General features: G+C 41.7%; 1 long non-coding RNA gene across 2 annotated transcripts in view; it reads right to left on the bottom strand.

Moving 5' to 3' along the window:
- LOC148508374 (uncharacterized) overlaps positions 1 to 12,231 on the bottom strand; it is a 135,452-nt gene that overhangs the window by 37,553 nt on the left and 85,668 nt on the right. Inside the window, exon 5 of one of the 2 annotated variants that reach the window (XR_015869593.1) lies at positions 7,502 to 7,778. The exons of the other annotated variant lie outside the window; for it this stretch is intronic. This is a non-coding gene — a long non-coding RNA (uncharacterized LOC148508374). Of the gene's footprint in view, positions 1 to 7,501; positions 7,779 to 12,231 lie in introns of those variants that run through there. 2 annotated transcript variants of the gene reach the window in all.

The raw sequence follows: 12,231 nt of genomic DNA, 5'->3' as shown, positions 1-12,231 counted from the left end.
AGGAGTGAGTAATGGCCTTTAGCCTTGGCAGTGACAAGATCATTTACTACCTTAGTCAGTGCTGTCTCTGTGGAGTGTTGGGAATGAAAGCCGGACTGAAGTGGGTCCAATAAGTTGTGTGAGTTAAGAAAGTTTGTGAGGCGGGTGTAGACAAGTCTCTCAAGTAGCTTGGAGGGGCATGGGAGCTGGGAGATAGGACGGTAATTTGAGAAAGTATTAGGGTCAGAATTTTGTTTTATCAGTATGGGAGTAATCACTGCGTGCTTGAACAGTGATGGAAAGTTGCCAGTAGAGAGAGAGAGATTACAAATTTTAGTTAGGGTTGGGATAAGCACAGGAGACAGAGCTTTACTGATTTGTGAGGTATAGGATCTAGAGGAGAGGTAATAGAGTAGGAGGATGAGAATAGTGTAGATACTTCATCTTTGTTTGTGAGATCAAATAAAGAGAATGTGCCAGAGGGTTCAGGTAGGGAATTGAGCAGATCACTAGCTGAGGAAAAGCCTACCATTTCATTTCAGATCTTATCAATCTTGTCCCTGAAATAGGAAGCAAGATCTTGTGCACAGATAGTAGCAGGTGGTTTGGGTGATGGAGGGGTAAGAAGCAGTTTAAATGTATTAAAAAGTCGCTTGGGGTTAGAAGCTTGAGTCTAGATTAGAGATTGGAAATATGTTTGTTTGGCAGTACGATAAGAGTTGTAGATAGTCTTATATGTGAGGAAGTCACTTGGAGTATGAGACTTTTGCCACTGATGTTCAACTATACGCGAACCAGAATGGCGGCTAATCTAGATTGCCATAAGTCAGACATGACCCAAGAAATTAGAGCTCAAACAGAGGCTCTACTAGGCTTCCAAAGACAAAATATGGCCATAGGAGAATCATTGGCTGCTCATTCTACATCCACAGCTAGCAGCCAAACCACCACCCCACCAACCTCTGCTCCCAACACTCCTCCTAGGGCCAGTGTATGAACACTTGGTGGTTGGCCAAGCCAGGAACAGACATACAAGTCAGCCCTAAGAAAAATGTATTTCTCTCTTTGTGTGAATGTTAAATGTTGATAATCACAATTGTCAGTTTAGTAAATTCCTTTGCTAAAGTAAATTTTGTCTGTTTTCATTGTCAAAAGTAACTAACACGTATGTATATATTTGCAACAAATTAGTGATTACTAAAACATGGGTTGTATTTGACATATTGTCCACAGGGAAAATAATCTTATGGAAACGCAGTACTTTTACACCCCAAAAAAACATACCTATTTTGTCAAGTGTACAATTTAATCAACCTTACCATATGCATTTTTGTAACAAATATTTGCCAACACATCACAAGGGAAGATGTAAGTACCCTCTGTTATGACAACAAATACAAAAATACATATTACAACCATACCTGGGTAACATATCACCAGTTACAGATTTATAATATCACAATCTCACATGTGAAGTACTAGCATATGATCCTTTCACGAACCTCATTCATTCCTTGTGTATTTACAACATTCTAAGATGGTGATGGGTCAGAAGTCTCCTCACTGTATGCCTCTATGGGGCAGATGTATTAAGCTCTGGAAAGTGATAAAGTGGAGAGTGATCAACGACCAACCAATCAGCTCCTAACTGTCATTTTTCAAACACAGCCTGTAACATGACAGGAGCTGAGTGGTTGGTCGTTTATCACTTTCCACTTTATCACTTTCTAGAGCTTAATACATCTGCCCTCATGTCCTCAAGATCAGACCTATCTTGTCCAAGAGCATTGTTGTGTAGCATACATTAGGCAGTAATGATGTCACCAATTTTCAGTGGGGCACAGGGGAATTCCCCCCAGCCTATCCAAATAGCAGAACCTGCTCTTCAAAAGTCCAAAGGTGCACTCTATAATGTTGCATGTAGCAATGTGAGCAGTGTTATATTTATGGAGATTCAGGATGGTTCCAGCGCTATCCAAGATCTTTTCTGAGAACTTATTTGATCATGTTCTCGTTGTATTCAGATATATGTGAAAAAAACAACAACAAAAAATATCATATAATACCGTCAGAAAAATGGTTTGTTATAAGAGACAGATATGCACTCACCATTTGTTGGTGAGTAATAAGTGTTGGACACAAATTTCATTGTGATCCTACGGTGATTGCAAAAATGCAATGTGGATCTGATTGTCTTTGAATCACTCCAGGTTTATGTAGATTGATAGGGAAAAGCACATATGACAAACCTCCATAGTGCAAATCAGTATACTCATAACAAGGTCCTACAGGATAATTGTCAAGCCCGGTAGTTTATTGGCTGCAACTGCAGGAACTAAAACCGGAGAGCTAAGGGCAGTGGGTGACAAGAAATGGGAGGACAATATTTACGTCCTTTTCATATGTCTCTCCCAGGTGTTGGTGAGACCTACCCAAGGCGCGGAGTCTAGTCCACCTGATGGTATTCACCAGTGACTCCCTCCAAGCGGGATATGGGTTTCGCTGTACCAAGTGAAGAGATCGCTGCCCCTGGGGCAGGTACCTGGAGAAAACACAGAGATAGATATTGAAGGACTATATAAGCACTAGATATGAGATGCTGAATGGCGATGGTAATCAGAACTGGTATGAGACGCTGAATAGCGATGATAATCAGCACTGGTATGAGATGCTGAATAGCGATTGTAATCAGCACCTGATATTAGATGCTGAATAGCGATGGTAGTCAGCACTTAATATGTGATGCTGAATAGCGATGGTAGTCAGCACCTAAGTGACGCTGAATAGCGATGGTAGTCAGCACTTAATATGAGACGCTGAATAGCGATGGTAGTCAGCACCTAAGTGACGCTGAATAGCGATGGTAGTCAGCACTTAATATGTGACCCTGAATAGCGATGGTAGTCAGCAGTTGATATGAGACGCTGAATAGCCTTAGAAATAGCTCCGGTGAACCAGTCACAGAACAACGGAGTAACTGGGAATCCAGGCGCTGACTGAGAAACAACAGAAGGATTAGCGACTTGATGGAGAACACTGGAGGATAGTTTTGAGCCTAGGACACAGTCTTAGCAAATGATCACTGGAGAAGTGAAGTTGTGAAGTTGCACAGACAACTTCCTGTTCAAAAGACTAAGCTTAAATACCCTTAGGTAGCTGGTCATTGGCCGAATGAAGCAGCTTACCGACCGCAGGCTACCAGTGGAGGATACCAGTCAGATGACTCGAACCAACATGGCGGCGCTCATGTCCACGCTAATGGAACTAAGATGCGCACATGAGGATTCTAGCAGACCCCGGGGAGAATACTCAGCCACAACAGCTCCTAGGCCTGCCATCCACATGCCTTGGTGCACAAAGACGACGACGTAGGGGTGAGTAGCGGCCGATCCCAGGCTGCATCCTGACAGTAATATAGTATACTCACCTTGAATGGGGTGTGATGAACATCTATCTAAGATCTGTTCTGAGAACAAATTTGATTGTGTTCTCGTTGTATTCAGATATATTTGAAAAACAATAACAAAAAAACAATATTGTACAATACTGTCAGAAAAATTGTTTCTTATAACAGACACTCACCATTTGTTGGTGAGTTATAAGCGTTGGACACAATTTTCACCATGGTCCTACGGTGGTTTTCACCGTGGTTCTATGGTGGTCTCCCCAACTCCCATCCTCTCCAGTCTGTCCTCAATGCTGCTGCTCGACTCATCTTCCTCTCCAAATGCTCTGCATCTGCCTCCCCTCTCCTACAACCCCTCCACTGGCCCCTCTTCCCTTTTAAAACCCAATTCAAGGTCCTCACACATGCTTGCAAAGCCTTCACTCATTCCTCTCCCACTTACATCTCTGACCTCTTCTCCCTTTACTCTCCTGTTTGCCCTCTTTGCTCAAGAAATACATGCCATCTCTCATGCCAACTGATTACTTCCTGCCACTCCCGCCTCCAAGATTTCCACGTGCCGCTCCCCACCTTTGAAACTCTCTCCCTCTCCCCATCAGACTCTCCACCTCTTCACAATCCTTCAAACAGGCTCTCAAGACCCATTACTTCATCAAAGACTTCCAGCTCCAATCCTAACTTGCTGCAACATGCTCCTTCCTCTGTGTTTACCCCATCTGTGTCACACCTGTTTGTCTGCCTCTCCCCTTTAGAATGTAAGCTCTTATGAGCAGGGCCCTCTACCCTCTTGTGCTTCTCCTTACTTTACTTTCATCTACTTCTTACCCCCCACTAGGGCACCTAACACTTGGTTGCTTGCGCTCTTTTGCATATCTATGTATTATGGTCACTAATGTAGCATTTTATATTATCCATGTCCTTGTCTTATATTGTATTGTACTGTTAGTCTCTGGTATAATTATTTGTTTATGTACTTTGTAAGGCGCTGCGGAACACTTGTGGCACCATATAAATAAAGGATAATAATAATCTCACATGCTCATATAAGTTGACGAGGTTTGTGAGGTTCAACCTGAAAAACTGCACCACATCCTGATCTGAGAGGGAATCTATAGGTTCATCTGGCACGTACCTTAATGGGCCGCTGGATCTGGTGATGCTCCTGCCTTCTCCTCCTGCATTGTTTCTCAATAGTCAGGAGCTCAGACATGTACAGCTCATAGAAGTTCTGAAAATTTGCCATTACCTCACCCATACAGGTGAAATGGAGGTAGGCATAGTTTACATACAGGTTGGATTAATGTTAATGGCCATCTTCTGTGTTGAGTTACAGTAAAGTCACACATTAAACTTGCCATCCTGAGATCAGTCCATTATAGGTTTTTTTGCGAGTTCTGTGCGAATTTACCACTCGCAACCTATTACTCCTGAACAGATATGGAAATAAGCATCAGGGCGGCAGAACCCAAGAGTTTGGTGCCATTGTAGGAAGTGGGGAGGAGATGATCGTATCAATAAGGGAAGGAAAAGCACATGCATGGGAAGAGGGCCCTGCTCATGGGAGCTTATAGTAGAAAGGGATGGGGCAGACAGACAAGGGTCACATAGAGTGGAGAGACAGTGTGCAAGGAGCATGGAGCAATGGGTTAGGGCGAGAGCTGTAAGGCTTTGATAAAGAAGTGGGTCTTGAGAGCCCATTTGACATTTTGTAGAGAGGTAGAGAGTCAAACTCAGAGAGGAAAAGAGTTAGAAACATAGAATTTGACGGCAGATAAGATCCACTTCGCCCATCTAGTCTGCCCTTTTTTACCTTTTTACCAGAGCTAGGGAGCAGTATAGGCAAATTCTTAAAGGTGGCGGTGGGAGGAGTAATCAGTTAGGAGGATAGGCAGGATTAATTCATTCACAGATGTAAATAGGAGAGGATTGGGTGCAGGCTTTGTAAGTAAGTGTGAGAAGTTTGAAGTAGGTGCTGAAGGGGAATCAGTGCCAGTGTAGGGCTTGTAGGAGAGGGGAGGCAGATGTAGTACATTTGGATAGGAAGATGAGCCAGGCAGTAGCATTGAGGACAGATTGAAGTGGAGAGAGGTGGGAGACAAGCAGGCCAGATAAGAGGAGGTTACAGTCGTCTAGTCTGGAGATGCCAGTGAGTGGGTGAGGGCCTTAGTTGCCTTCAGGGTGAGCAAAGGTCTGATGCTGGAGAAATTTTTGAGATGGAAATGGTAGGACTGAGAGATACTGAATGTGTGGTTTAAAGGTGTCAAGAATAACTCCAAAGCAGCACATTTGTGGGCTAGAGGAAATGGTGGTGCTGTCAATAGATAATGAAATTGTGGGAGGCAAGGTTATTCAGGAGGGTGGGAAGATTATCAGCTCAGTCTTAGAAATTTTAAGTTTAAAAAAAGCAGTGGGACATCCAGAAGGAAACAGCAGAGAGATAGCTGGAGTTCTGAATGAGAAGAGAGGTGGAAAGATCAGGGAGGAGAGGTAGATCTGAGTGTCATCAGCATAGAGAGGATATTGGAGGCCAAAAGAGCTGATGAGCTCACTGAAAGAGGAAGTATAAAGGGAGAATAATAGAGGTCCAAGAACAGAACCTTGGGGGACACCTACTGATAGAGGAAGTGGGGAAGAAGTGGAGTCATGAGAGGAGACAGAGAAATAATAGGCCGAGAGGTAGGAGGACAGCCAGGAGAGGGATCTATGTTTAGTTTGAGGGAGTGAAGGATTTGCAGAAAGAGAGGGTGGTCCACAGTGTGAAAAGCAATAGAGATGTCAAGGAGAATGAGCAGAGAGCAGTGGTCCTTGGATTTGGCAGCAACAAGGTCTTCACTGACTTTAGTAAGGGTGGATTCTGTGGAGTAGAGATGTCAAAAGCCAACCTGGAATGGGTCAAGTAGGGAGTGGCTGGAAAGAAACTCAGTAAGGCAGTTGTAGGCAATTCACTGATGGAGTTGGAGGCAAAGTATAGGAGAGAGATGAGGCAGTAATACGAGAGTGTAGGATCAAGGGTGAGGTTTTTTAAGAATTGGGGAAACAAGGGCATGCAAAATGAACAGTGTCTGATGAAAGGGAGACATTAAAGAGATGGGCAAGATAGGAACAGGCAACAGGAGAGAAGGAGCAGATGAGTCAGGATGGGAAAAGGTCAAGGGGGAGGTGGAAAGGGGAGATTTGTTTGGGCCATGACTTCCTCTCCAGATACTCAGGAGAATAAAGTCAGAGTTGGTAAAATGGATGAGGAGGATGGTTAGAGGCAGACTGGGAAAGAAGAGAATGGGGTGACAAGGGTCTGTGATGTCCTGACTCATGGATTTTAGATGTGAAGTGGGTGGCTAAATCAAGGTCACAGAATGAGCAGGAGAGGCGAGGATGGGGAGAAGAGGGAGCTAAAAGTGTTATCGCTATATAAAATAAATGCAGAATATGTTATACTATACATTTTAGGTGCTATGGCTACCATAACATACTAGAACTGAAATCAATTGTGTATTAATGCAAAAATTCATAGCCATAACTTTTCCTTCACCTTTGTATTATCATTGAGGCATTGGCTTATTATTATTATTATTATTATTATTATTATTATTATTACCAGTTATTTATATAGTGCACACATATTCCGCAGCGCTTTACAGAGAATATTTGTCCATTCACATCAGTCCCTGCCCCAGTGGAGCTTACACTCTATATTCCCTACCATACGCACACACACACACACACACTAGGGTTAATTTATGTTTTTGGAACCAATTAACCTACCAGTATATTTTTGGAGTGTGGGAGGAAACCGGAGTACCCGAAGGAAACCCACGCAAGCACAGGGAGAATATACAAACTCCACACAGTTAGGGCCTTAGTGGGAATCGAAGCGACGACCTCAGTGCTGTGAGGCAGTAACGCTAACTATTACACCATCTGTGCTGCCCATACTTATGTTTTACATATGAAAGCACCAGCCATGAAAGTTTCTAAACTAAAACATAAATATACCAGTATAAAAGCACAAATCACAAAACTATTATTTGTTTTTCTCATGAACTAGATTTATTAATCATCTGTAAAATGACATATTCACCAGGTGCAAGTTCTTGCTTTGTTCTCTCGAAAACTGAAGTTATATTGATTGCCATATGTAAATATAACTCACTTTTACATGTGGCTCATCTTCTCCTTACCACTAACCTGATGTAAAAATCATAGGCTTGGGTTTTAAATGGAAGAAGTAATTGCTTGATAACTTCTTGATAACTCTTTAAAGTGCTGTGCAGCTGCTGACGTGTGTTTGTGCTGGCAGAGCAGAGTGGAGCGCTGGGAATATGGAATCTGATTTCAGAGAAACAGGAGCTCGCTTCAAAGAACACAGCAGCTCTTCCAGCTGATAGAACTTTTACTGAAAGAAAACAAGAACAGCCTAAAGAACACACCAGTAATATCTCCTATTACCCCTTAGCAATCCTTTTCCAAACCTTCCTCACATTTATCTGATTAGCTACTTCCTCCTCCACGATCTCCTCTCTGATGGTTTCATTTGTTTCTGTTGGTTTAGGTGTGTGATTGTAGAATTTAACCTAAGACCACGTCACTTCAAGCTAAGTACTCATGTATTAGTTATATAGGCGAAGCGAATATCCCTAATAATTGACATGTTCTTTCACTAAATGGTTTGCAAGTGGGCAAGACATGTCACGTTACGGCCTCCATGCATTAAAAGTTAATATAATTTCGATTAGTGAAGCACACATTTGTAGTCAGTCATAATAAAACTATAAGTCCCGTCTACATGTTTCATAGACTAGAAGTAATGTAAATAAAAAATATATCATTATAGCTCTGTTCAAATATAAGTTATTGCCTCTGTAACTAAGAACATCGGTTCATCAGGCACTTTGCCAGTTTCTGCCAGACAATGGGACCTATTTCTTAAAGCTATTTTGCGGGAAATTCTCCTGAAACAGACATTTTTGGGGGATTCCCACGAAATCTAAGTATCCCCTACATGTAACAATTAGAGACTGCAATCTGCCGCTGTTCCTCCATTTTCAATTGCAAAAGCAGCCTCCAAAGATTTGTATGGTGGCTGCTATGCAAGTCGGGTTTACCAAGCACCATAATACGAAGCTTGGCAAGGCAGCTAATGCCATCTAAAGATGGTGTTAGCCCATAGTAACTTGTGGGCTACTTTTCCCAATATTTACCATATCCTAAGTCCTGACACTAGCACCTCATTATGCCTGGCAAATGGGGGAAGCATTTATCAGTTGCAGGCAACTAAGATGCCTCTGCAGCCTATCAAGTTATTAGGAAAGAGTGACCACTACACTGTGACAGTAAGGAAGTGATTCAGAGGTGGAGGCAGTTGCTGTTTTGTTGAAGCTGCTACGGCGTCTTTATGGTAATGCTGCAGCTGATGGGCGTCCTATATCGAATCTGCCATTGTGTATACATAGACGCACTATTAGCTCACCATCAGCCAGACCATCAGACTTTGCAGCTGCCTATGACAGATGCAGAATGTCTGAGGTTCCATGGCTGCCGGTCTCAGTGCAAATGCATCTTTCGATGCAGTCACTAACACCGAGACACTCGCGACTCTTAACCACCCCCCCTTCCATTACCACCCAGAGACTGCCATCAAAATTTCATGGATCTTCAAGCAATTTCAATCTGCATCTTCTGGCAGTGAACATCGGAAACGCATGTGCAGCGATTCTCGGACACATGTGCAGTGATATCAATGGTTCCTAGTGATTTGATAGCCTATATTTATGAAGACTGGATTAGGCCAAATAATGTGTGACTCCTCTGGGTGTAAGTACACTTTCAGTGGTTAGTGATATATCAATCAGGGTCATTAGAAAAATGCAAGCAGGTCATTCACCATGATGTTTGAGATGAGCATCACATATTGGAGTATTCTGTTTAAATGTCCCAACAGACTTTTCATTTAAGTAGTTCACTAATTGGCAGACAACTATATGATTTGTTATGGGTTGTATTTTCAGCACTAACATTTAATGAAAACATACCATGAACTGAGCTCTCCTGAGAGGTAATATAGCTGATGATATTCCCCTTCCCCCCACAAGGTTCTAGAAAAAACATCAATATTGTCATAACAATTTTCAGTCTGTCATTCAGTAGAATTAACAAATAATATGTTCTAAGGATTCCACCTCAATTCAAATAGATGCATTGCAGTCCTTGTCACCTTTCACTCTTCACCCTTACAACTCATAGGGGCATATTCAATTGGGCACGAGGTTTTGCGAGGAAAAAACCTTGCGCCCCTTGCGCCCAATTTTGGATTACCGCAGGTATGCACGCTCCCGATACAAAAGGTATCCAATTTATACAAAAAGTGGTTGCTGGGTTTTCAACTCTGAAAACCCTGCGCCGCGTAAAAAAAAAAGAAAGAAAAAAAATTACACTTATCAGACCAGAGGTCTCCGGTGGTCTCTGTGGCTCCTGGTAGCCTCCCCTCCATCTTTTCACTGGGGAGGGGGCTGCTGGGAGTCTTGGGGGCTTCTGGGAAGCTCCAGGGAGGCACAAGGACTGCTGGGAAATGTAGTTCTCCCAGCGCCCATTACGGGGGGCATACTCACACTGGGACACACACACTGGGACACACACACATACTCATGCACACACACACTCATAAACACACACACACTGACATACTCACCGGTCATGCAGGAGATCGGGTCCCGACAATGGATGCAGAAGACAGCACTTTGGAAGGTGAGTATTACTGACTAATTAAGCTAATTGGAAACTTCCAATTGCTTAATTAGTCATTAGGAGGGGTGCCGCTGCGGTCCCAGAGCATTTCCCAACCTTTTTTCCTAAAATTGTGAATTTTAGGAAAAATTGGTCGTTCTCTGGAGGTGTGCAAAAAAAAATCTCCCGGCGCTCAAAATAAGAAAAAACGCGCACCTAATTGAATAGCAAAAATCCTGCACCTGCAGAAAAAACCTCGCAGGTGCAGGATTATTGCTATTCTCGGCCCCAATTGAATATGCCCCATAAAGACTGGATATGCAGTTACTTAAGGAGTCACAAAGACTCACACTTTTTCCTTTGATCACTTCCAACAGTGTTTTTGGGGGTTACTTTGAGTGACACCTTGGAAAATAGTCAAGCTCACTATTTTCGGCTTCTGCCTTCCAAACACATGTGCTGGTGTGCTGGCATGCTATACACTCAAATCCAGTGTGAGCCGGGTAACACTGGATTTGAGTGTATAGCATGCCAGCACACCAGCACATGTGTTTGGAAGGCAGAAGCCGAATGGACTGGTAATATCGATAACTTATGTTTAGATACCAGTAACAAGAGGAAACTAGTTTTAGAGCCATATATACAAAACAAAATAGTTTCCTTTTGGTTTTGTTGTGTGCTTATTACACTGGAAAGATCTTCCACGTGACTTTCCTTTCCTGTGCCGAGCGATCCACAATACCTACTACTGCAAATAGGACTGTGTAACAACAAAATCTGTTACATTTTTTCCTTTGGAAACAAGTTACAGCGCTGAAAATAAATAAACCTGTTCTACAATAGTTATTATTGGCTACAGGACTATCAGAATGATACAAAGCTAGCTATATAGACTTTGTGAAAACATGCTACAGCGCTGCAAGTAATAAGTTTGAGTTACAAAGTTTCTTTGCTTAGGAACATTGCATTATGGAGGAGCAGCCATTAGGCTAATTTGGATCAATTGGAATACTCAGAGATTAGGATCTGGAATCATCGTTTTTTCCCAAGATTGAGATTTGGTTAACAGTCTTTTAAACTTGTTCAAGCTATGTCTTAATACTGCACATATTGTGTTCATTCTCATTATAATATTATTGGTACATGTTTTTTATTTATTTTTTTCATGTATTTTTTAAGTGCTGTCCGCAGATTTTTATGTAATTAAATATTGTCTTTTTGTGACCAACGCTTCTCACTTTCTCTGTGAACACAATTTTCACTTTTTAATATATAACCTGTTGAGTGTTTACTCTGTATATTATTTTTGTTACTACCTATTATAATCAATATTCTTTTTAACAAATATCTATAGTGTCGCCATCTACTATAGTACTGTACAGTGTAAGTATTGCACTCAGCAATGTATCACAATTATAAAACTTCATACAAATGACAAGATGCAAGAAAGAGGTGAGGACCCTACCTAGGGAGCAAAATGAAGAGGCATTTAAAAACAAGCTTTGCATATCTGCTTTTATGTTGTTTTATCAAGGTCAAATGTATATATGATTACCAAATAAATAATTGTAAAAGTGGTATTTTGAGTCGGTAGTTCCTAAGCACTTTAACGTATGTTCCATTAGTTTATTTCAATTATTTGCAAATCCATGGATGCGGAGTGCTTTTAATTGGAGTTACTCAAGCTGTTATTACAATAAAAGTAGACCATGATAATCACATTAAAATGTGTTAGTTGAGAACCTATGGGGGTGGGTGGGGGGATGAACTGGCCTGAACTTGTTACCCATGAAACTCCCTTAATTTCCACTACATGTAAACATGTAAACACACTGATATAATCACTGAAAACATTGCAATTGGTATAATACCTGTACCACACTATTATGCTGACTTGTTTGACATGAGAAATATGTTATTAAATGTCCCTAATACTTTCTAAATACATATTCATGCCGGAAAAGGACTTAAAGTCGTTATAAGGACTTCATGTTAACAATAATTGATAGATAATTAGTTAATTAATCAAGCTGCGTTACTAAATCTGCAGAGGCACTGAAGTCTCAGCGCATTAGTAATGTTAGGAGAATATTCTGAACAATTAAATTCATTACGCCAGGCACTAC

Source organism: Taudactylus pleione, unplaced genomic scaffold (assembly GCF_031769625.1).
Source record: "Taudactylus pleione unplaced genomic scaffold, aTauple2 ptg000370l, whole genome shotgun sequence".
In the NCBI taxonomy this organism is placed as follows: Eukaryota; Metazoa; Chordata; class Amphibia; order Anura; family Myobatrachidae; genus Taudactylus; species Taudactylus pleione.
Note: the sequence above shows the minus strand (reverse complement) of the source record. Positions and strands in the feature narration are given on the sequence as shown.